The 24,554-nt window shown below is 48.2% G+C and overlaps 1 protein-coding gene and 1 long non-coding RNA gene across 11 annotated transcripts in view; one reads left to right on the forward strand and one right to left on the reverse strand.

Annotated features, from left to right (window-relative positions):
- MSI2 (musashi RNA binding protein 2) overlaps window positions 1-24,554 on the reverse strand; it is a 367,851-nt gene that overhangs the window by 288,316 nt on the left and 54,981 nt on the right. The gene's annotated exons all lie outside the window — the stretch shown is intronic.
- Window positions 15,959-22,569, forward strand: LOC308636411. Its single transcript, XR_014019398.1, has 3 exons — window positions 15,959-16,077; window positions 16,531-16,581; window positions 19,686-22,569. It is a non-coding gene; the product is annotated as an uncharacterized lncRNA (long non-coding RNA).

Consider the following 24,554-nt stretch of genomic DNA (forward strand, 5'->3'; position numbering starts at 1 on the left):
AGTGCGTGCACCCATGAGTAGACTAAGAAGGGCTGAACATGCAGCAAAGCACAGAGGAACCTAACCGTGAGCCCCAGGAAGGCAGGGACCAAATGCACTTATCTTGCTCCCGGCTGCGTCCCCACAGTCAGCCCTGGGCCCGGCAGAGGGCAAGGCCGGTAGTGTTGGTTCAGTGAATGAGAGAAAGAAAGAACACTCAGCCAACATCCTGAGAGCCGGACAGTGCGCTAAGACCACCTGAAGACGACCGATAATGACATCAACCACAGCTAATTCCACTGGGCACGCATTGTGGGCAAACTAGAGACAACCCACTCTGCCAAAGGAGGAACCCCAAGATCCAATTCTACCCCTCTGCTTCCAGGGGTACTGTGGAAGCTGTGGTGCTGACCTCACTGAACACCCTAGTCACGATGATGAAGACAGACAACCCCAATAAAAGAGCCAGGGGCCGCACCACGCACAATGCTAAGTGGGAAGAGCAAGGGAAGAGCGTACATCTGCTCTTCAGAAACGCCTACACCAAGGGTTTGTACGCACGGGGACGGCCTGGAAAGCAACGTGACCCACAGGCAAGATGGTGGGTGGACGTGTTCCTTTGCTTTGCTTAGAATTTGAAAATTGCTGCTGTAATGTTGCATTCATTATTGAAAAACAATGTTTAAGATATTTTTAAAGAGCTATTTTGGAGTCTAGGTCTCATAATTCAAATTTTGATGATAATACACTATAGAGTACTCAGTATACCAATTCCCACTCTTTTGCTAGAATCTTAGTCCAGGACACACCACATCCTTATTACCCATGGCAATAAGGCAATGGGAAGGACCAGGATGGTCACAGCGCATTTCCAGGAACAATGGTGAGCAGGAGCACTGTCTATTCATTGAGAAGCTGGCCTTGGTAAGATGCTGGCAAATTTTCTATAGGGAACTCCACGGCAGAGACATTACTGATATGTGTCTGGCATGGCTAAGATGTGGCCTGAATCCTTAAGGCATCATTTTAAAGATAACCAAGGTAAATTCAAAATACACGCGCACACCCATACACACACGCCTGGTACCACTCTCTATATTCTGTTCAAACACTGTATAAATTAAGACCCTTTGTAAAATGTCCTATCCAATGATTCAAACAATAACAACAAAGAATATCTTGTGGTCTTAAAAGCATTTAAACTCATCTAGTTTGGACTACAGTTACCACATTCACAGTTTTATTTCATTCCTCTGTAAGACAGAGCTTTCTCAAATCCCCTGAGAGGCCCAGTCGTAGGTTATTGCACATATTAAATCAATGGATGAGATCAATGAATTCAATGAGTTTACGTCTTCATTAAGAAATACTTTAAAAAAATGGGCATTATTTTCACATTTCAATTCCTGTTAAGAATAAATATTAGGGCTGGGGATGTGGCTCAAGCGGTAGCACGCTCGCCTGGCATGCGTGCGGCCCGGGTTCGATCCTCAGCACCACATACCAACAAAGATGTTGTGTCCGCCGAAAACTGAAAAATAAATATTAAAAAATTCTCTCTCTCTCTCCCTCTTTTAAAAAAAAAAAAGAAAGAAAGAAACAGAATTTACAGATACATTTGTGGTCTCCTAAGTCCCCTTCCCTGTTCTTAGACAGTACAATAAATTTGTTAAAAAAAAAAAAAAAAAAAAAAAGAATAAATATTAGGGCTGGGGATGTGGCTCAAGCGGTAGCGCGCTCGCCTGGTGTGCCTGCGGCCCGGGTTCGATCCTCAGCACCACATACCAAAGATGTTGTGTCCACCGAGAACTAAAAAAAAATAAATATTGAAAGAATTCTCCCACCCCTCTCTCTCTCTCTCCCTCCCTCCCTCCCTCCTCTCTCACTCTCTCTTTAAAAAAAAAAAAGAATAAATATTAAAAGGGGTTATTTCACTGTTACACTTTTTAAATTCCAAAAGGTTGCAATTTTTATGCAACTCCCAAAAAATCAAGCAGAGGGGATCTTACAAAACTACAAGGGAGACCAATAGAGTAGAGGAAGGAACCCAGAGAGAGGGACGACAGGAGGGAAAGGGAAGTAGTAGGGGATGAAACTGACCAAATTATGTCATGTGCATACACAAATATGTAACAACCAATCCCACTGTTATGACTAATTATAATGCACCCATTTTAAAAATGAAAAAAAGAAATGCACGTACACAAGTAATAGCTGTTTCTCCTTTACAGTAGCGATGTGAAATCTTCTTTAAAACAAATGTTCTTATGGTCATAGAGTGAATCAATATAAAAATATATTTAGTAATTCTGAAACACATCCCTTGAGAATATGGTTAAAAAAATCACAAAAGTTTGATAAAAAGCAGCATTTGGGGGGTACGAACCTAACATTTTTCATCTCTCATCTTTGACCTTCCTTTTTCTCCTCCTCCTCCATCGGCCACCCATTCCTCTATTTCAAAAAGATGCACCTATCACAACAAAGGGAGTCCACCAAGGCAGGACTGCTGCATTTCCTGTTTGCTCTGCATGGAACCCTGCCATGAGCTCATTTTAAAACACAAGGCAATGCCTTCAAGAGCAGGTGCTATGCTACCTCCTGCGCAAGAAAGAAGGGGAAATGAGGAAATAGGCACATATCTGTTTATCTTTACAGAAAGAAAAGCAAGAAAGACAAACTAGAAAACACTGAGGTTGGTTGCCTCCAGGGAGGGGAGATAGGGTAGGAGGGAAGTCACAGCACTTCTCTCAAGCTGAGTAAGATTAGATGAACAAGAGGGACAGCAAGAGGAGGAAACCCTGAGGCTGGAAGCAAACCGCGGTGAAGGGCGTGGGGAGAGCGAGCCCAGGAGTTCATGCTCACAGGATCTGAATGGATGAGCAAAGTGCACAAGCCCTGAACACTCAACAAGTCAGTCTTCCACAGTGGCCTGGGCACACCATGTTGACCCTGCTTTAGATGTGCTAAAGTGCAAGCTTAGTAAAGTGCTGAGGGTGACAGGGCCCTCACAGAGACAGAGATTGAGGAGGCACAAAAGGACTCTGGCAGAAGAGCCAGGACTGGAGGAATAATGTGGATGCTTGACTTCTGTGTGTGTGTGTGTGTGTGTGTGTGTGTGTGTGTGTGTACATTTACATACAAATGTCTCCCAGATCTCCACTGAAATGGCCTAGAAGCAAAGATACCCCAGTAACAACCAGCAAAGATGATCTACTAACACTGATTTATCTTGGCCTCTAAATCCATTCCTCACTAAAAGAAACAGGCTCCTTAGAGAAATGACTAACTCCAGGTCTGGGGCAGAGCAAGCATGAGAGGAACTTGGAGCAACGTGGTATGCCAGAAAGTTAAGAAGCACTTTAAAATGCTGGAAGGAATCAGAATAAAGGGCCTCCCGCTGGTCCAATTTAGGCACCAAAATGATTAACTACGGTAATGATTATAAGTCACTGAAATAATAGTCCACATCTATAACGGCAAAGAAGGAAGGGCTCCTTCTCAGTAGAACTGCTGACTGCCAACTGGAAGACACGGCAAGAGTGCAGGAGGGGGACGATCACCTTGTAACCACCAGTCAAGACTAGATCAGGAAAAAAAAAGACTAGATCAGGCAAGATGAACAGGCAGAGGCTAGGAAACTTGGACAAGGAGCAGATCTTACAGCGTCTACCCAAAGACTGCTTATTAGCTGCAAGAGAAAACCTAATTACCATACAGTGGAGAAATCAAACAACACCTTGGCCAGGTCATCAAAGAGAGGCAGATGGACATCAAGTGCCTCCAGACGTGATAGCCTGAGAAGGACATGAAAAACACTTAACATCATATTCTGGCCAGGAATGCATCATTTGCATTTAATCATGAGGAAATATTGGACAAGAATGTTCTCATGGAAAAAAAAAGGGGTGGGGGGAGGTGGATATATTCTTTATAAATGGCAATATCACGGAAGGCAAAGAGAGGCTATAGAAACATTCCAGAGTACACGAAAGAGACAAAAAAAAAAAAAAAAAAAGTGTCACACCTGCTCCTCTATTATGTCCTACATTGGAGGGAAAAAGAATTCCACGAACGACATTCGGGGTTGATGGAATGCGTATCAATGAGATCGACGTGAAGTTTCTAAGTATCCTGTAGCTGGGCCGGAGAATAACACTATTCTTAGAAACCAACCGAGTGAAGGACATATGGGGGTTCTACGTACCTATTCTTTAAGGTGTTCCCTAAGTCTTAAATTATTCCCAAACACAGAGCAGAAAAGGAAGAAGGAGGAGGAAAGGCAGCAATTTGGTAGACAAAGCTGAGGCCGCGTCCACTGACTCAGCACGTGGCTCAGCTGAGCTCACGTGCTCCTTCGAAGCTTTGCTCCATTTCCCCATCTGTAAAGTGGGTCAGATGGCTCAGCTCCTGCCTGCCTCACAGGTTCTGCAGAAAGATAAAGTGACACACAAGCATGCAAAGGCAGTAAAACTGATTTAAATCACATCTTCTGAGGGCAGTCATCACTGGGCTGTTTCTCTCTCCTATTGGGTATCAGATTTTGCAAGATAATAGCTGAACTCTGGCAAATGTGGATGACTTCAAAAAAGGGAGTCAAGGTCACAGAACTCTTTAACTGGGTGTTGTCGGATAAATATTTGCTTAAATACAATCCCCAAAGTCATCAATGTATTCTAGGATCATTTCGAAAAGTGTGTATTTGGAAGCAAAAGAATTACAATGGCCAAAGACGGGATAATATACTAAAATTAACCACAGCTGTTTAGAGTGATTGATCACAACTCATTTTCCTCTACTGCTTTTCAAAGTTTATACAGCGGTTTTGTACTTTCTAATTTGTAAAGACAGTTCTGTGGTTATGGGAAACGTTCCCAAAGGTCTTCAAAACTTCGCTCCACCTTCACAAGCCCTCCTCATACTCTCAGCTGGTAGTCAACCCCAGAAAGAAGACCGCGTAAGTGCATGAGTGGAACAAGCAATTTCTGCATATAAAATAAAGAATGGGCAGTCTGGAGGTTTTCAAGAGATACTCTACCAACTTCCTGGTCCAGATTTAGACCTGCTCCCTCTAACCAAGGGAAAAAAAAATTATTTTCAACTTCAAGTCCTCACAAAAATACCACAAATTAATGACTACGCATTCCTTCGGGAGAAGTCCAATCATCAACCACCAAAGTTTCTACTGAACTTGGCCCTTGGGGCTCCTGAAAATACCCTAGACTTCCTTCCTAGTAGCTGAGCAACCTGAAGACTTGGAGAAAGACCAAAATCTCAAGGTGGCCCCTCAGTGCATTCAACTAAGAAATACACCAAGTTTCCATACTGCCCATCTCCCTGCCGATGTGGGGACAGGATGTCCATGTCCCAAGGAGGTGTTTTGCCAACATCTCTCAGATCCACATCAAATATAATATTCAAACCAATTAGCTCCAACAGCATCAGGAGCAAGCAGCATCTCCAAGCTCTCATTACGGGGCCATCCTATTCAATTCCTAATGAGAGGAGAGACAAAGGCAGTGGATGCAATAGGGTCTACTTCAAAAATTATTTTTCTTTTAGAAAACAGATCCTCTTTTGTTCTGGTTAAACACCAATTACTCTGCTCTCTCTAACATGCAAATCAGCTGAAAATAGGGCAATACGTAGCTAACTCCAGTTCCACTGCAAGTTTGAATGAAGAAAAGAGAAAGAGGACAGGGAGGGAGAGGGAGAGGGTGAAAAGAAAGGGGAGAGAAAGAAGAGGGAAAGGAGAAAGGCAAGATGAGCGATAGAGGCAAATCCCTGGGGGTCTTCAATTCCAAGTACTTTGTGCTCAGATAAAGCTCTTTTCAAAAAGCTTTTTTGTATTATCTGTGCCGGTGCCCACAAGCGGTGATTTTGCCATTATCCAAAAAAATAAAGCAAGAAAAGAAAAAGCACATTAAAGTATACAATATAAGCAAGAAAAGCAAAAGTAGCCAACAAAGCTATTTACCCACAGCTCTCACTTGCTACAAACACCCTCCAAAAAAAGCGATGTTGCTGGCGTCACATACCAGAGCAGGGGAAGGAGGAGGAACTCACAAGTCCTACCAGCCCTGGATGGTAAAGGGTCCCCAGGCAGGAGGTGCTGTGAGGACCAACCCAGGAAGCATCCAGCTCAACCTCTGGCTTAGGCACTGGGATGCTTTGTTTGGCTTTTCCTCATTTTCATTGAGTTTAACTACTTTGAAATTTCAGTCCTCCACACACATTATTACTTTTCTTTCTTTTCTTTTCTTTTTTTTTTTTTTTAATGCAGGTGGGTATGTGGTGGGGTATATCTGGGTTCTCTCAGCTCCCAAGGAACAACACAGCACTTCTCAGTCCTCGCTGTACATCTGTCACCCAGGAGAGCTGGAGGAGAGGCACACCTGACTCTCAGGTCTGCCTGAGATCTGAGCCTCTGCATCTCTAACAGGCTCCCAGGTGATGCTGGGACCACTTGGAGCCACCTTCCTTGCTTCTGCCTCTCATTTCAGATTTTGTCTTGCTTGACCTTCTTCCCTCACCCACCACCCCCCAGTTGAAGTGAGGAGCCCTAAAACAACAGCTCCCTCATGCTAGGCTTGGATGGTCACGCTGCCCCGGGCACCACTGAGTTTCTCCACAATGCACCCAAGCGAGCACACTCAGGTCAGAAGGGACTTCAGGGAGGAATGCAAGTCCAGGGCCAGAAGTGACCCCGTATTACTGCTGAGGCTCCCCCAAGGACAACCAATCCAGGGCTTCAAGTCAAGGAAGGGCAGCCAAGGTGAGCAGCGACCAGAAACAGGGCTTCCTGCTGCTGGACTCAGGTGCACCCCGAAGAACGGGCGGCACACACTGGCACTCGGCAGAGGGTCAGCCTCCAGCGCCCTCTCTTACACCAACCCCAGTCTGAAGGACAAGCGGGCCCTCTCCACTCCACTCAGAACTCGAGTGTCCAGCTGACAACACTTCCCACTAAACACCCCCTCCAGGAGGCAGTTTCTCTCGGCCCGCCCCAACCCCAGAACTGCTAGCCTGGCAGGAAAGACTACAGGGTGAAATGACCCAGTCACAACGAGGGGATCCCCCCCCCGCATTTCCCCTTTCTGGATCTGCCCTCTTTACATCTGGGCTGCCAGTCAGGGCACAAATGTCCCACCCCTGTCCCAGGACAAGAAAATAAAGACACATTTGCTGGGATCCTTTAAGTACCAGGACTGATCCACTATATTTCATCTCATCTAGGCCTCCAGAGAGCCCTGCAGTGTTGACACTACCTCCATTTGGCAGGAGAGAAAATGGAGAGGCCAAGAGGTGACCCTCTGATGGTGCTAGCAACGACGGCGTGGTAGCAGAGGCGGCGCTGTGGTGGCTGGTAGGGTGGCTCTGGAGGCAGACTCCACAGGTTTGCATAATGGCCCGACACTTACTAACTGCACAAATAGGAGCCTCTTTCAGCCCCGGAAAACGGGCTAAGAAGCATGCTGTTCTCCAAGGGGAGTTGTGAGGACTGACTGAGACATCCTGGAGTTAAGGTGCCATCATTCAATGTTAACAAGCTGGGAAGGGCTGGACCCACCCTTGAAGGGAGGTGAGCTGGGGCTAGGGATGGGCTGCACCGTTTGGGACAGGCTCACAACTTTCAAGTGGTTAACTTCACTCCCATCTGGTGAGGGACACTTGGAGGACCACCACACACGCACAGGTGGCCTTGGGGACTCAACTTCAGCTGGGCAAACCACTTTCCAGGAGCCCGGAATGTACACTGTACAGACCATGGGAAGCTGTTAGAGTTTCCAGGAGTCACGAGGTCCAAAGGTCTCAAGTGGCAATGGAGTCACCGGTGGGCTGAAGCAGCCCTGCTGACTGCTCTATGCACCGGAAGCTAGCAGCTCACTCACACCTACCTCCTTTCCTCGCAGGGAAAATCCTCAGGAGGGAAAAATGGACCCACAGGCATCATGGCGGGGTGTAAAGTGCAGGACAGAGAACAAGGAGGGGCGGGGAAACCACTCCACCCTCTCCATCACACACCGCAACAGCAGAGCAGGTCCAAATCAGCACCAAACACCCAGGGCGAAGCAAAGGGAGGGGGCACAGAGCGCAGGGAACCCGCAGGTATGGTAAGACGGAAGGAGGGAAGGAATGGCACATGCAGACAGCCGCTGAGGGCTGGTCGGTGTCAATCAAACAGAAGAAAATGGAAATGGCTCTTACTTTTTAAGTGTGCGTGTAAGATGAGACAGGGAGAAAACTAGTTGGCTTTTAAGACAATCCTGAATCAATCCAAGAGACAATGACCTAAATACGCCGACCCCGCTGGAGGCTGCCCCCCAAAAGCGAGGCCACTGGTGCTTGGCTTGACGCTTTCCTTTCCTGGGAGACCTTGTGTGATGGACAGATCTAAGAAATACCCTATAATCTGCATTTATGCTATTTGTCTCTTTGATACATCAAATACAGATATTTGCATCATTTATTTTAACATGCGTGATTTTCTTCTGAAAGCCAAAAAAAAAAAGAGAAAGTCAGTCTGATCCCCAACCCCACTCCCTCCCCTCTCCTCTTCTTTAGAAGCCTGAAAACTTAAGCCTGGCACCCCTGACAAGCCAAATTGATCTGGAAAGATCTTCAGAGGCCAGTTGCATTAAAGAACAAAATAAAGGACTCTCCTGGCAGAGGAGACAATAAAGACAAAGGGGAGCCCAGGGGTGGGTCCCTCTCACCATTGGCAGCCCCTGGAGGTGAAGGCAGGGAAGGAGGGCGGAGGAGGGCGGTCACCCTAGGAGCTGCTCCAACCTCTACTCAGCCCACATTATCTGCTTTGTGGTGCAACTCAATTATGTACCCTGCCACCACAGCCTTCAATGAAAAGCCCTCGCAGGGGCCCGGATGAAGAAGAGAGGTTCAGCCCTAGTAATACTGAGAGGCCCACAGGCGGGGCCCACTGCCCCAGTACACGAATAGACACCTATGAGTTATGCAGCCTTCAGGGTCTCCAAGGAACTGGGGCACAATCAGTCTGTATGGGGGCCCTGCCAAGTTCCTTATCCTTTATTTATGCTCTCACAGACACCTGAACAGAAATATGGGCATGCAAGAGCCACACACCCCATATTTCACCACCAACAAACTCCAGAGGCACATCTTCTCAGCCTCCCACATAGGCTCCTATTTGCCAAATGCTACTGTGTGTCTCCTCTGTGCAGCAATCCCTGGGGCTACCCCAGCCCCGGAAGGGTAGGTGTGCCTCCCTGCTTGCTGGAGGAGCAAAATGCAACAGTGGGGGATGGTGGAAGTGAGGGCTGGAACCCAGATTCCACCCAGCTCTTCCCAACACCTGTGTCAACCCAGCAGGTGTCCCAATGCCTGCTCTGAACTTTCTTTTGTGCATCACTCGCCTCAGATCAAGCTGTTCATATTTTTCTTTGGCCATTTTTCTTTCCTAAGTCACGCACCCAATATTCATTTGTTGAGCACTTACATGTCAAAAAGTATTCTGGGTACTGAGAATAACCTGAACAAGACAGGTAAGGTAGATAAGAGTCTCAAAACAAACAGAACTGCTTCCACGCCACCACTCAGCATCCCCCTCCTTTCTCTTAACTCAAGATGGGCATGTGATCCCTGGTTTTCCTCCTAGAGAAGCCCTGCCACAAGATCAAAGATGGCGGGCAGCTGCAGGATGCTCCTCCTTGCAGAACACAGACAGCACACAATCACTGCCTGTGGGTCCTGAAGTCCTGCGAGGACAGACTCTCCATAGCCCCACTCCCTTCCCACCATTCCTGTGTCCTGGGAAGGCCTCTGTCCCTCTGATCCCTGTGGAACCAACAATACCTCAAACCCTGGTCACGTCAAGTTCAGCCTCAGCATGAGTGCTGGCCCCTGCTCCGGCCTCCTCCTCCACCACGCCTGGCCCTCAGCTTCTCAGAGGGACAGCCATCCAACCCAACAAGGCTGTCTCCCTGACACCTCTCCAACTTTAACATAACTTCCTTTAAAGGGCCTTCTGAGGACAACATACAGGGCAAACACGCAAATACCAGGACTCCAAAGAGCAAGTGCGGAGCATACAGAAGACGGACGTGAAGCCAGGAAACAAGGGCCTTTGACCAAAATGACCCAACTTGTAGTTTCTGAAATATCAGAACAGTATCTCTCTTATCGACTCTCACAACTATCATGTACCTAGTATTCTTCACAGGTCCCAGATAAGGAAACCGAGGCTCAGAATTTAAATGATTTGTCCAAGTGGCAAAACTGGACCTCAAAGGGGAGCCTGCTAACTTTAACATGCATCCCTCTTCCTCTCTGCCCTATGCTCTCTGGTGTGGAAGGAAATTAAATCCTTACACATCTCGTCCTTGGCAGCGAGGTGTATTTAAAGTGTGTCTACGTTTTACATTAAGATGATAGGATGTTATGCAGTGATTGAAAATCATGCTGTTATAACCATCTAGTGGACATGCAAAAATCATTACAGAGTACCATTAAAGACGTGAAGAAGCTGAATCTCCAGACATACACCCCACCCAACGATTACAATTCGGTTTTATTTTCCAGCTCTGGTTTTTAAATTTACATATTTACATATATTTATACATCTCTACATATACACAAAAGTGATGGCATCAAAGTATCCATTTTTTTTTTTTTGCATTTTTCAATAAGGAACTGGGCATTCCTTTTCTAATTTAGAAAAAGATATTAATAAACTTTACTTCTGAAAGGGAACCACTGTTCTAGCTTGGCAACAAACCAACTCGGAACATGAAGCAGGGGCCCCCGACCCAAGTCACCTCCTGGCCAAGGACGCAGCCACGGTGCCAACGCCAGCCACTGGTTGCCAAGGTGGTAAACATAACAGCAACAGCTGCCAGGGATCCTGGCTGTCACCAAGGCTGTCCCCAAGCCCCATGGCTAGCCTGCAGCACAGAGGCGAATGTCCTTCCAGACGAGAGGATCCAGCGTAGGGGAGGACCTAGCATTGAAGGCACCCAGTACGTGGGACAGAGGCTGAGGAGAAAGCCCTGAGCACAGGGCAAGGAGTGAGGCTGAAGACTGAGCCTCCACGGCCTGGGGTGATTTCTAAGCCATAAACACACGAGCCCCACCAGACAGCTGAAGGGAAAGGCACCTACACCCTAGGAATTCCCAGCACGGACCCCAGGTCACAGCTGTAGGAAAACTGTGAACAATGCATAGGTCCCTAGGAAGGAACAAGGACGGGGCTGGAGGCGTGGCTCAGTGCAGAGTCCCGGCCTGGCATGCACAAGGCCCTGCATTTACTCCATCCCCAGCAACGCAAAGAAAAAAGAGAGAAAACAAGAATGGAATCTGCTTATCAGGGACGTGCCCATGCGGCATCCCTGGCTCCTGTGTGACTTTGGGATAAGTTAACCAATCTCTCTGAGCCTGTTTCCTCACCTGGAAATCTAGGCTAAATGCCAACCCTAGAAGAGAATGCTAAGAGCTGAAAGAAACCGTGGCTGTTCCGCTATACTGCTGAGAGGACACGCAGGCAGCCGCTGGAGAGGTCCTCACAGGAAGGAACCCGCAGCCCTGTGGGTGAGCTGGGAAGCAGAGCCTCCATCCCCAGGGGAGCCTGCAGATGACGGCGACCCCAACTTCCCCTTGACCTCAGCCTTGTGAGAGACCCTGAGCCAGAACCACCCTGCTGACAAGCCCACTCCACACCCCGGCCCCTCAGGTGCCGTGTCTCAAAAGCCTCCAAAGCTGATCCTCCTGGAGCCCCCTGTGGGAGAAGCCCCCTGTGGGAGGAGAAGGCCTCCAGTGGTTCAGGCCACAAGCCTTGAACTTCCTCCTGATTCTCCTCCCTGCACTTCCACAACCCTGTCTCCAGCAAATCCCATGCCTCGACCTTCAGCACAGAGCAGGAATCCAGCCGCTTCGCATACCTCCCTCACCACCCTGTCCCTGGACAAGGCCTGCAGCTCTTCTTTGCTGTCACCTGTGCTCCTCAGCAGTCTTGATGCCACACAGGAACAGGTGACCCTTCTAAGATGCAGGTCCTCTCTTGGCGATCCTTGACCTCTACCCCCTTCTACACAGATGCTACATCTTTACTAGGATCTGATGTGACTGGCCCCCCTGCCTGTCCAACCATGGCCCCTTCCACGAGCCCCTACCTCAGCCCCTACCTTCACACACAGCAGGCTTCTACCTCCAGGGCTTTGCCCTCCACCTGGAGCACCATCCCCAGGCAGCACAGCACGCATAAGGGCTTGACCTGACAAACTGCCTGGAACACTCCTCCCACTCTGCTGCAGTCCCCTGCCTTGCTCTGTGTACCTTATCATATACCTCATTAGCACTCGCAAGTTGTCCCTGTAGCCTCCCCAGTGCCTAAAGCAAGGCCTGGCGTGGGGCAGACTCTGTGCGTCAGGAGGAAGCAGGCTTCTGGGAGGAAGGGCCAGGTGGGAAACATCCGGCTCTGAGCCCTGTCCACGCTCTGTCACAACTGCTCGACTCTGCTGTGGCACGCTTTTGTTTGTTTGACCGATGAATCAAAAGGATGCATTTGTCTCTCAAATATAAGATAAATACAAAAACACATGCTGCACCATAAGACACTGTAAGATAAATATAAAATATGAATCTGCTTCTCAAAATAAGCTACCATAAATAAATACACACACACACACACACACACACACACACACACACACACACAGTTTTCCATCTTCAAACTGGACGATGCTCTCATTGGGTGACGAGCTGGCTGGTGTGACGGGAAGAGGTGGGCCTGCCCACTTCCATCAGAGCCCTGAGGACAGCAGGGCAGTATGGGTCTGGGATGCTAGAGTGTCCCACTGCTGCTAGAATGACTTCGCCCAGCCATGTCTTTAGCCACTTTGGAGTAAAAGGTAGCAATTCACAGACACTTGCTGAGTTCTTAAGGAAAAGGCAGACCAGAGCAGAGGAGGGTGGGGGACAAGAACAAAGCCAAAATATGTCCAGAGGAAAACGTCCTGGCACTGACGGATTCCTGTGTGATGCAGAAGAATAGTCGTGAAAACAAATATACCCAATCTGGCAAGGCGGCCAGCTAGAAGACAAAGGCTATGCTTATTTTAAATTAACTACCAAGAACAAAGGATAACTAGAGGGCACTCTTAAAAAAAAATCACTTGCCCAAGTCTTTCTGCTTTAATTACCACTCAGTTCATAGCTCGGGGTTTCCTACCACAGTGGCCTGTTTCTTTCCCAAACCCTGCTCTGTCCCGGCTCCGTCCACTGGAGGAAGCATTTTAACCAGATCCTGAGGAGTGTTGCTTTCTAAGGCCTGAGTTGCCCAGCTGCCTTGCCTGGCCCCCACTGGTTCCTAGCACCAAGCCCCTCTGCACATCCACCGAGGGCGGCCACCACAACAGCCCTCCAGGGAAGCTGCAAGGCCTGGCACTTTTAACCACCACCTACCGAGAGGGCAGGGGGCCCAATGGGCTGCTGGTCAACCCTCCAATTTTATCAGTATTTTGCCACCATCAAAGAGCAGGGAAGAGGCTGAGTGCACGCCTACAATCCCAGTGACTCGGGAGGCTGAGGCAGGAGGATCCCAAGTTCAAAGCCAGCCTCAGACATTTAATGAGGCCCTAAGCCACTCAGCAAGATCCTGTTTCAAAATAAAACATTTTTAAAAAGGTGGGAAAGGGGTGCTGGGGGTGTGGGTCAGTGGTTAAGCCCCCGGGGTTCAATCCTTGGTACCAGAAAACAAACGAGGGTACCTTCAAACTTTCTGAACCTACTCACGCTTTGGTTATCTTAATGCCAACTTGAAAGCAGAGCCAAGGCCTAGCCCTCCATCCACATGGGGGAAGTGTGGTATCCTGGAGTCCCTGGAGGTAACAACAGGGTGGAGCAGACCCCTGTGGCACTGTAGGGAAACCAAGGCAAGGAGGAACAAAGTGGCCTCCCAAGGTGACAGATCAGGGTGAAGGCCCCACCACCACACCGTCTGGGTCATTTGGGCTGGGCAAGCCACAGGGTGAAATCACAGAAAGTAATCCATCCATTCCTGGATCTTCTGGGAGGGTATGCCAAACCAAGAGGGTAAATTTTTTGTTGTTGTTGTTTCTCGTTTAAAAAAAAAAAAAAATCTTGGTACAAACCACACCTTGGCTAATTATACCAAAAAAAAAGAAAAAAGAAAAAAAACTTGTCCTGGCAGATCAAGAATTAGTCTGTAAAGAAGCCAGAGTTGGAAGAATGGGAGAGAAGAGCTAAACAGCTCTGAGAGATTTCCAGAGGCATGGAATAGGTAATGCCAGAAAGCAATTTGCTAGAAACAAGTAAAACCCACAGACTTTCTATGAGCCGGATGCACTTCTTCAGGTCCTACCAATTCATCTAATCCCCACAGCGACTCTTAAAGGATAGGCGATATCCCTGTTTTACAGATGTGGAGACTGAGTAACAGAGAGGTTAAATAACTTGCCCAGATCACACAGCCAATAAACAGAACCAGGATGTCAGCTTTGGGAGCCTGGCTCCGGGATCCGAACCCTTAAATATTATGCTAATTAGTTAGTCTCTCACTCTCAAAGTTTTTCCATTCTAAAGTTTTCTTAAAACTTCCCCCTTCTATTTGTTGTGAATTTGTTTTTAAAAAGTTCTTAACCCATATTTTGCAAAGATTCTGAGATAACCAACAAGTGGTATAAAACCAACAGTAAAATTTTAAAAATCATGTTGGGGGAGAAGGGATATAATACACATAACAATAATAACACCAGGCGGAATTGTGACGCCTCTCCACACTGGACTCCGTGCTTCCTAGCAGCCCAAGTAAAAAGGCCAATTTGATCGACTAAAAATATCTCTTTATCAAAAGAGAGAACCTTTCAGTTCCAGAGAGAACCAGACATTCTCCATTACTGACTTTCCACAGAATTTTCTCATTGAGTATTAAGAATACAGAGAAGTGGTGGACAAATGTCCCTGCTGACATGTTCTGAGTACAATTTTAAAATTAAAATGTAACATGAAAAGCAACTCCAGAGAACGCAATTCCATAAAGAGCTAGCTAATACTGCCCAGGAACTAGCCTTCCAGTGAGATGCTGTTCTACTGGTACAAAGTTACCAAATGGACAAAATGACAAAAACCTGGTTCTCTCTAAGAGACAGATCCCTGGGTAGCCCAGAGGCCTTCACAGCCCAAGGGCACACCTGAGAAACCCAGGACATCAAGCGGTGAGGACGAAGAGGGGCTGCCCACCACTGTGCCCTAGTCGCTCCCACATCTCCCAGGATACCCTTCCAGGGCTCTCTAGGAGCATTCAGGACTCACCTGGAGGTGGCAGGAAGAGAGCCACTGCTCAGCACCGACAGGGCTCAGTCAGCACTGCCCACTCAGCTCACAGGCTCCTCTTTCCTGACATCTCAACTCTACTGCACTTACTCGGCTTTGAAAGAAGCTACTAGGAGCCCAAGTTCCCCCTCAGCCTGCACCTTCCCTTTCTGAGGCCTCAAAGAAGTGGTCTGCTCGTGCCCGTAACTACATCAAGTAACAACGTGGAGACACACAAGAAGACCACACAGCCAGTCCTGGGTCACTGCAAAAGGTTTCATCATTGCCAGATTTGATGGAGGAGGCTGTGGCAGGAGGATGGCAAGTTGGAGGCCTGCCTCCACCACCTAGCAAGACCCTGTCTCAAAATTTAAAAAAAAGAAAATGGCTGGAGATAGAGCTCAGAGGTAGGGAGCTTACTTAAAATCCATGAGGTCCTAAGTTAAATAGTGCTAATACTAAGAGAAAAAAAAAAGAAAGAGAAAAGTATTTCATTGTGCAGTTTAAACTGCTTTGGAACCCAACAGAACAATACTCTCTGGGCAAGGCATGGAATACACTCCGATCCCTCATTTTACCAGAAACAGAGATCAAAGCCTTGCTCAAGGTCACATGCGCTAGAAACTTGATCCCCAGGCCATGTTCCTTCTGTCACACCACACTAGGATGATCTTGAAATGGACAGAATGAGACGCGAGTGTGTTTTTGGAAAGTGTCCAGCCCCTCAAACACTGCAAGGCCTGAGGAAAGCAGCACCCGAGAGACAGAAGTCCTAACTGGACCTGAATCGCCCAGGTATCCTTTACCTGTTTACAAGTTAGCAATTAGTCAGAGGCTGTCGGGGTCAACGTGGGGAGGACCAGGGCAGCCGAGAGCGACAGGCACTCTGTGTTTAACGCCCACTGAACCCAGAGCCACGCTAAATGGCAGCAGCCACCCGAATGCACAGCCCCCATGGGTCCCCTCTGGACTGGACTCCTCCTGTCCAGTTTGTTGACTGAAAGAAGTTGGAAACCCTACCATCCACCCTCCGGAGTCATTATTCAACAACAAACAGGAGCTATATTTAGCACTGTTTCCATGAAGGCGCCATAGGCAAAGGCCACCAACCTCTGAGACACAGAAAGGTTAAATAAGGTTATCGGACCAAAAAAAAAAAAAAAAAAGAACTTTAATAGGCATGTTCCATTTTGTATTCATCTGTTCAACACAGCTTATAATTTTATAAATGGACCTTAAAATTAACAGGAGGACAGACCGTTTTTCCCAGGAGCCTCTGTGTCCGTTCTGCAAAATTACGTAAGTCAGAAAATGAGGGTTCTGATTTGATTACACTTCCAGCGGCCCTACCAGGGAGGGCCATTCACTGGGCATGCTGGCTCTGCACAGGGCACTCGGGAGAAGGCAGCTGGACGGACCCGTGTTCACTAACTCGTGTAAATAAGCCTTTGAGGAAAAAAATAAGCCTTTACACCCTCGGTGATCTCCCCCATCCCCCAGTAAAACCCCAGGATGGGCTGTGGCCCACCCAGATGGGTGAGAAATTACACATCTCTGAGTTTGGGTTTGCCATGTTGCTTGCCCTTGATGGAAGTTTATACATGCCTCCCACACAGGGGTATTGTTAGAAGGAATCAAATAATTTACTGTTGAACACTCTGAGTTTAAAGGACAGAGCACGCTCTTGGGAATGCAAAAATATTGCCGTTTACCTTTTCTTAAAAAAAAAAAAAAAAAAAAGATTATTTGCTTGTCTTTTACAACCAAGCCAAACGAAATATGCCTTGTTCCAAATGTAGCTGGAGGTGCTGAAAACCTCCTCTAATAATCCTATTTCTGCAAAATGTAGAGCTGTTTTGCAGAGAGAAATTCAAATAGGCCTGGAACACGTTCTTGGGAGGCCAAGTAGCCCTGTCGCGGGTGTCTAGGTGTCTTGTCACTGGAATGCCACCCATGGCACCATCTCTGGGCACACCCAGCTGAGGACTTTTCTCCCCAGCAGCCCTACAAGAAATCTCCTTTCTTAATTGTTCACGAGAATTTTAATTACAATGTGTTTATAGTGAGACCAGGGGGACCCCCAAGTCTAACAATGGAAGAATCCACAAAACAACTAAAGTCCCGCCACATAATCTGGAAAAAAAAAAATGTATAAAAGCCCCCCCTTCCTGTCCCTCTCCCTCTGCAAAAACCAAACACAGAAATTTTAATCCAGCAATTCCATATTGAGAACTGTCTTTACAGGCAAAATGACCAAACAAGTGGGGTTTTCTGTTTTTTAGGTCATCCATGGATGTTCACTGGGCCAGGGATATGGCTCAGTGGTACAGCACTTGCCCTGTATGGCCTCAAAAAAGGGCCTCAAAAAAAGGCTATTTACTGCCACTGCTGTTTGTATAGGCAGAGCTGAGCCACCCAGCAGCCCAACCACAGAGGATTAGGTAAATGAGGTTCCATCCACACAAGGGAGCATTCTGCCCCAACTGGAAACACTGGTGCTGGGTGTGTGTGGAGTGTACCCCCTTGAACACCATGCTGGGGGTAAGCTAGAAAGCTGTGTTTTTTATAACAGCCCCTAATTTTGTGATACGATATCAATGTATAACGTGTTCTAATTTTTTTTTTCTGATACCAGGGATTAAACTCAGGGGGTTCTTAACCACCGAGCCACATCTCCAGCCCTTTTTTGTATTTTATTTAGAGACAGGGTCTCACTGAGTTGCTTAGGGCTCTGATAAATTGCTAAGGCTAGCTTTAAACTCACAATCCTCCTGCCTCAGCCTCCAGAGCTGCTGGGATTACAGGTGTGCACCACAGCACCCCCTGTGTTCTAATTTTTGAAACAGAAATATGCAAAGTTGTATCTAGATATGCACTGGAAAGCCTAGGAGAGAAAACTTGCTAGTTGTGCTGGATGGATGGATGGATGGATGCATGATAGAAAGGAGTCAATACTGCTGTTGTATTAGTTTTTTTTTTTTTTTTTTTTTTTTTTTTTTGGTTGTTGGGGGGGATACTGGGCATTGAACTCAGGGGCACTCAACCACTGAGCCACATCCCCAGCTCTATTTTATATTTTATTTAGAGACAGGGTCTCACTGAGATGCTTAGTGCCTCACCATTGCTGAGGCTGGCTTTGAACTTTCAATCCTCCTGCCTCAGCCTCCCGAGCCACCACATCCAGCTAGTTGCATTACTTTTGAGATCAATGTTTTTTGCTTTTGGAACATAAACCTACTGAGGAAAACAATTAAATTAATAAAAAAGGGAAAATGTCCCCTGCCCCTCCAGAGCAGCAGCCTTGTACATACTGAGTTCTGAGGGGCAAAGAAGAGACACCTGACCCTGGAAAGGCAGATCCCAGACAGAGATGGAAGAACTCTCAACTTCAAGGGGTGTACGGCCCGGCCAGGGACCCTCAGACACATAAGCAGTCAAGGGCACACACACCTGCACCTGTCCCCCTGTGCACTGGGCCCTACTCAAATGCAGGCCACCTCCCCGCCACACAATCCCACTAACCAATGACCTCAGGGGCATCTCAGAGTGGCTCAGTTTTTGTGACAAGATTATAAAAGCAGCCACCACTCCAATGTCGAAACAGACACAATGAAACCTCAGTTTGTCTACCAGAAGCTCAGAGAGGAGGAACAAAGGATGGGGCTCCCCACATGGCATACCTTTGCTGCCCAGGAGAAGGCCCATGCTGAATACAACACTTGTGGTGTCGGGCAGCAAATCACCAGTCAGGTGGTCAGCCGGCGAGCTCACCAACCAAGTAAAGATCAAGTTTCCCTAGTTATGGGCTGACAACCACAGAACAACCCTGCCCTCATTCCAGAAGGCTCTCTGGAGCAAGAGACTCTTCTCCTCACATGGAGGAGTATCCGACTCAAGTCCCTGCAATATACACTGGCTGTGTGACCTCGGGCAAGTGACTGTACCCCTCGGGGCCACAGGTTTGACATCATCGTAGACAGCAGGCAAGATGATCATGAGGACAGTGAGAATGTCTATTGGATGGTCCATTTCTATTAAGTACTGAGTTCCATTTGGCACTCCAGAAAACACTCAATTTTTTCCTTTTAACTCCCACATCCAATCATTTTATCACTTTACCAAAATCACTCTCAGACGAGTGGTACTATACCAACTCCACAACGACACACAACAGCACCTGGGGCAAGGCAGAGTTCCTCCAAATGCTTCCACAACCTCTCTCAACTTCACTTCCACATCCTCATTCCTACTCCAAGACAGCTGGTGGTGAAACCTCGGGCTTCGAGAATTCAAATCTCACCTCGCTACTTCCCAGCCAGGTGACCCTGGGAAAGTGACTTAAGCCGACAGTCATCTTGAATTTTCCATCATCTACATTTTACATCATCTACATTTTTTTACAGGACTGTTGTAAAGATAAAATGAACGAAAAGAAAAGCGTTCGGAACGGAGCCTGGCACCCAGAGAGCACTTAATAAATGATGATGAATGTCAGCTATTGAAATCCACGCAGCCAGCAAACTCTATGTATTTATTCTCACGGTGCCAGTTACTCTCGAAGACTCTAAGGAAACATAAAAATATTGCCTAGGTCGGAGTCCAAGGCCTTCCCTGTCCAGAGGGGAGAAGCCAACGTGAGCAAAAGCCCTCCAGCATCCTTATCCAAAGTCCTCCGACCAAACAGGCTTGGGTTTAAAGGTTTCTGACTTCACACAGGTAACAGGTGAGTGTACTATACAGTGCCTATCCCCCACCTCTACCCCAGGGCCTGGATTAGCACCTGTGATCAAACGTGTGGGTATTTCTTCAGCAAAATCCATGCATAGGCACACTGAATGGGATCAAGAAACACTAGAGAGCCTCAAGATAGCTGGGGAGACGGGCTCAGGAACACACACCTGCAATTCCAGTGACTCAGAAGGCTGAGGCGGGAGGATCAGAAGTCTGAGGCCAACCTTGGCAACTTAGTGAGACTCTGTCTTAAACTAAAAAATAAAAAGGACTCAGGGCTGAAGGGCCCCTAGGTTCAATCCCCAGGACCGAAAACCAAAACAAATCAAGACAGTGCAGGTCAGAAACCACCCCAGCTGCCAGGCCTCAGCCAAGTGACTTACAAACAAAACAAAACAAAAGCCCCACAACAACACCCTGGGGGTTGACAGAAGGGAAGAGATGTCCAGGTGGGAAACTAGTCCAGTGGCCAGGAAAAAGAAGATGGTGATGCCAATGTAGGCAGCCAAGGAGGTAAGAACTGAGCGGCAGCCACCATGCCAACGCAGCCCAGGGCGTGCGGCCCCTCTTCTAGGAGTCTTTTCGAGAGGTCTGGTGCATCGAAAGACAAAGTGATTATTTTACCAGCACGAGAACAGACACAGGGCCAAGGAGGGTGCCTGGCAGAAACCAAAGGAGGAGGAGGAGGAGGAGGTCCACGCTGGAATGGAGTTGGACTCCCCAGTTCATGAGGAGGCTCTACAACCATCTTTTCTGAAGTGATTGGGGTTCGGGATGTAGCTCATGGTAGAGTGATTGCTTTACGTGTCCAAGGCCCTGGGTTCTATCCCCACACCACAGAAAAACAAAGACCAGGAAAAAAAAAAAAAAACTGACAAACTGCAACAGAACACTAGCTTTATTTTAGGTGGCAAGTCAGCGCCAGTGCCCAAGGGCCAGGAGAAGTGTCCACTTGGAAGACTGTGGCAGCAGCTTCAGCCATGTCACCTGCCAGTTCCTCCAAGAAGAGCCAAGGGCTAAGGACATGTAGACAAATGCACAGCTGGACTGCCAGGGGACAGAGGGGACTGTCACTGACGGGGGCAGCACATGACCAGCAGAACCATTTAGCAACTCAAAGACCCCCACCAGCCACCCCAGCTGCCAGGCCTCAGACTCTTCCCACAAAATCTCCTGCTCCTTAGGGACAGGGATGGCCTATTCCCCTCCCTATCATCATCTAACAATATCCTGATCATAACGGCTCAGAAATAATTACCTGGTGAATTGAGCCATCACAAAAAAAAAAAAAAAAAAAAAAAAAAAAAAAACCATCCCACAAGAACCCATGGGAAGAGAGCTCCTCATAAACACAACCAATGAGAGCAGCAAGGAAATGACAGATTCCGCAAGAACTCAAGACCCACCAGCCCTTCCCCATTAGCAAGCGCTTCTGCAAATAGCCACCCAAAAGGTCTCTTTGGACCCCGATGAGCAGATGGCTCATGTGTCCCAGGCTCCACCTGTCCTGATGACTAGGGAGAAGTCCTCCCAGAGACGCCCAGAACACTAGCTTAAGACACTGTCCCTCTACACAGCTGGACAGCACAACCATTCTGGGAGCGGGGACACCTGTCGTAAGCAGGAAAGGTGGCAGGGATGGCAGAGAAGGTCTCCGCTGGCATGGTGAACTTGGGTCTTAGGGCGCCTCCTCCAAGTGTACAGCTGGCCTCTGCGTGTCCCCAGACAGTCACTGAGCTCAGCCACACTTAGGAGCAGGGAAAACCCAAACTGCCTCCCAGGCATGTATCCCAGAAGTCCATGGGAAAAGCAACAGTCGCACTCAAAACCGAAAAGAGTCCCTCCCACGTTTTTCTCTTCCACTTTCCTACAGGATTCAGGACCTGGAGCTCTGCAGAATCCGTGCGTGGAGATCGGACGAGGGAGCAGACCTACATCTGACACAAGGAGGTGATGCTGAGGGGAAAATCTTGGGGTCACCTGCTTTTTTTTTAATTTTCCAACTTCGAATTATGGGCATTTGCAAGCTTTCACAAAAGTAAAGAGATTACTGCAATGAACCCCGAGTGCCCGTCATCCAGGGTCACTCATTGCGAACCCAAGGCCCATCTTACATCTTCCGTACACATACACCTACGCTGTATTATTCCACTCATCAGCTGAGTTTTCACAATCAACACAACACAAAACTCACGGGGGCCTCTGTTTTTACCTGGGAGCCCTCCAGGTGTCAGAATCATCCAGAGACCTGCAACCACCACAACGGGGTTTTCTGGATGGAACACAGTGGGAAGGCAGAGAAGGGGAGGCACAGACTGGGGACGAGGGCTCCCCAGACTTGTTCTGCACACAGCACTTTTACAGGTGGTGCTGGGGATGAAACCCAGGGCCTAAGCGCTTCTCTGCTGAGCTACCACCCCAGAGATCCTCCCTGGACAGCAAAGTCCTGTAGCCGCAGCACTCGCTCCAACAGCCAATCCCAAACCCAACAGCCCGAGGTGGAGCCACCAGCTCGGCAAGGGAACGTACATGGTTTGTTGTTTATGTTTGATTAAAGGTTGGTTTATGTTTCCTTGGAGAGTTTTTATTTCTATGCCGTTATTTCACCCCTAAAATTTACAGTGTCTGAATTCTTCTGCCCTGTTTGAATCAACCCACTCCCTCCTCTCTCTAGTCTGAGAATGGCCAGAAATAGTTTCCATTGTCATTGACTTAAATTTCCACTTTGATGATGGGAACAAATATTTTTCTTGCCCTTTCCTGCAACAGGAATAAATTTTTCCATTCAGGTTCTTCTAATCAAGACTCTGAGGGCCAAATTCTGACCAAAAATGCAAGGAACACCCGAGTAGACAAGGGACACCTGCCTTCTGTCCTTGGGGTCAAAGCAGTGGGCTTCGGGGCAACACCATGTGCCCCATTCCCTGGGATCAGCAGCTCTCTGCCTCACGCTGGGGACAGAGCTGGGAACAGACCTGCCCCTACCCTCACAGGGCTTCACTCCAAAACACAAGGCAAGCGGCTCAGCCCAACACAAAGGTTTCCTTTGGAGGATTTCCCAAGACTGGAAAAAAGAATACTGAGGAGCTCAGCCCTCCCCCATCAGACCACACCTCCCTTCCCAACTCACCCCTCCCCTGGCACCTTGTCAGCACAAATGCAATGGCTCCTTAGGTGAGCAGGCTCCCAGGTGAGCAGAGGCAAGCCAGAAGACAGACAGTCTGCCTCCTGGCCTCTTCCCCATGGGGAACTCTCTGGCCCCATCCAGAAGAAGGCTCAGTATGCGCTCTGGTGTAACAGAGCTGTCTCCAGAGAGCCCGGGGTATTTCCAGAACTAACATTTACACGGAATGCTAGAGTGCTGGGATGGCACAGGCTGGGGCGGGGGCTTCCTGGGATCTTTTCCTCTTCTCTAAATGTTGATCTCATGTTCAGAGTCACCTTGCCAAGCGGGGCAAAATGGTGGCTCCCAAAATGTTTGTAAGTACCGTCCCTATCTGGCAGTGCACAGTAGTGAGAGACAAGAACACAGCAGCCTCAGAAGCTTGAAGAAGAGACCCCTTGTCACTCTTCCCAGCCCATCTAACCAACCCACATATACAGGGCCCGGGGTACTCAGAATCCAGTGGAAGTTGCTAGAGCCCTCCAGGCCCCAAATCCATGGCCCCCTAGGACAGCCCAGGTACTACACCTTCCTTAACAGAGGCGGAGGGGCTCAAGGGAGTAAGGACAAGCAGACCCAGATGATAGGTTGGGGTGGCATGGCAGGAGGCCAGGGGAGGCTTTCATGTCTATTTCCATCCCTAGGAAACAGCTAGATGGCTCAGACAGCTGCCAAAGCCCTTGCTCCCAGGCCTCTGTCCTCTGCCTCCCTGCAGGACTCCCTCGCTGGCTGCAAAGACAGCAAGGGTCTGTTTAGTGTTTCCCTTTAGTTGTACCTGAAGCGAGGGTTGGAGGCATCCCACAGCCAGCTGCCTATTTTAAGGAGAGGAAGGCAGAGCAGAAAACTTAGAGGACTCAGAATTCTGGAAGAATTATTCATCCCCTTTGGGCACCACTTAGCTCTTTGATGAAACTCTAAGGACAGGAACCTCTGACCTTCCCCAACTGTCTCAAAATTATTACCTCCACACGCTGAGCAAACTGGCAGGGAACATCTGACAGCACCTTCCCCTTGGGTCTTCTCCCAGAGGATGCTCCAAACAACCCGGCATACCTAACCACCCTCTCCATTATCCTCCTACAAATTGGCTTGAACCTGAAAGAGGCCAGATGTCACCTCTGCCCAGATTCAAGTCTCTGCATGACTGTTTAAATTAAAAAAAAAAAAAAATGCCTCTCCTCCCTCCCAGAGAAAGGCAAGACAGACCATCCCATCCCAGCAACAGAGCCAACCACCGAGAGATCATCCTCTGCCCAAGATGCCTTTCCAACCCTCTCAGAGACACTCCAAGATGGTATTGAACAAGAAGGCAGGCTGCAAGTGTTCACAATTGCCCTCGAGTCGCAGAGAGTAATTGTGTTGCTTTCGATCGGAACAC

This window comes from Spermophilus citellus (genome assembly GCF_964194105.1).
Source record: "Spermophilus citellus genome assembly, chromosome: 17".
In the NCBI taxonomy this organism is placed as follows: domain Eukaryota; kingdom Metazoa; phylum Chordata; class Mammalia; order Rodentia; family Sciuridae; genus Spermophilus; species Spermophilus citellus.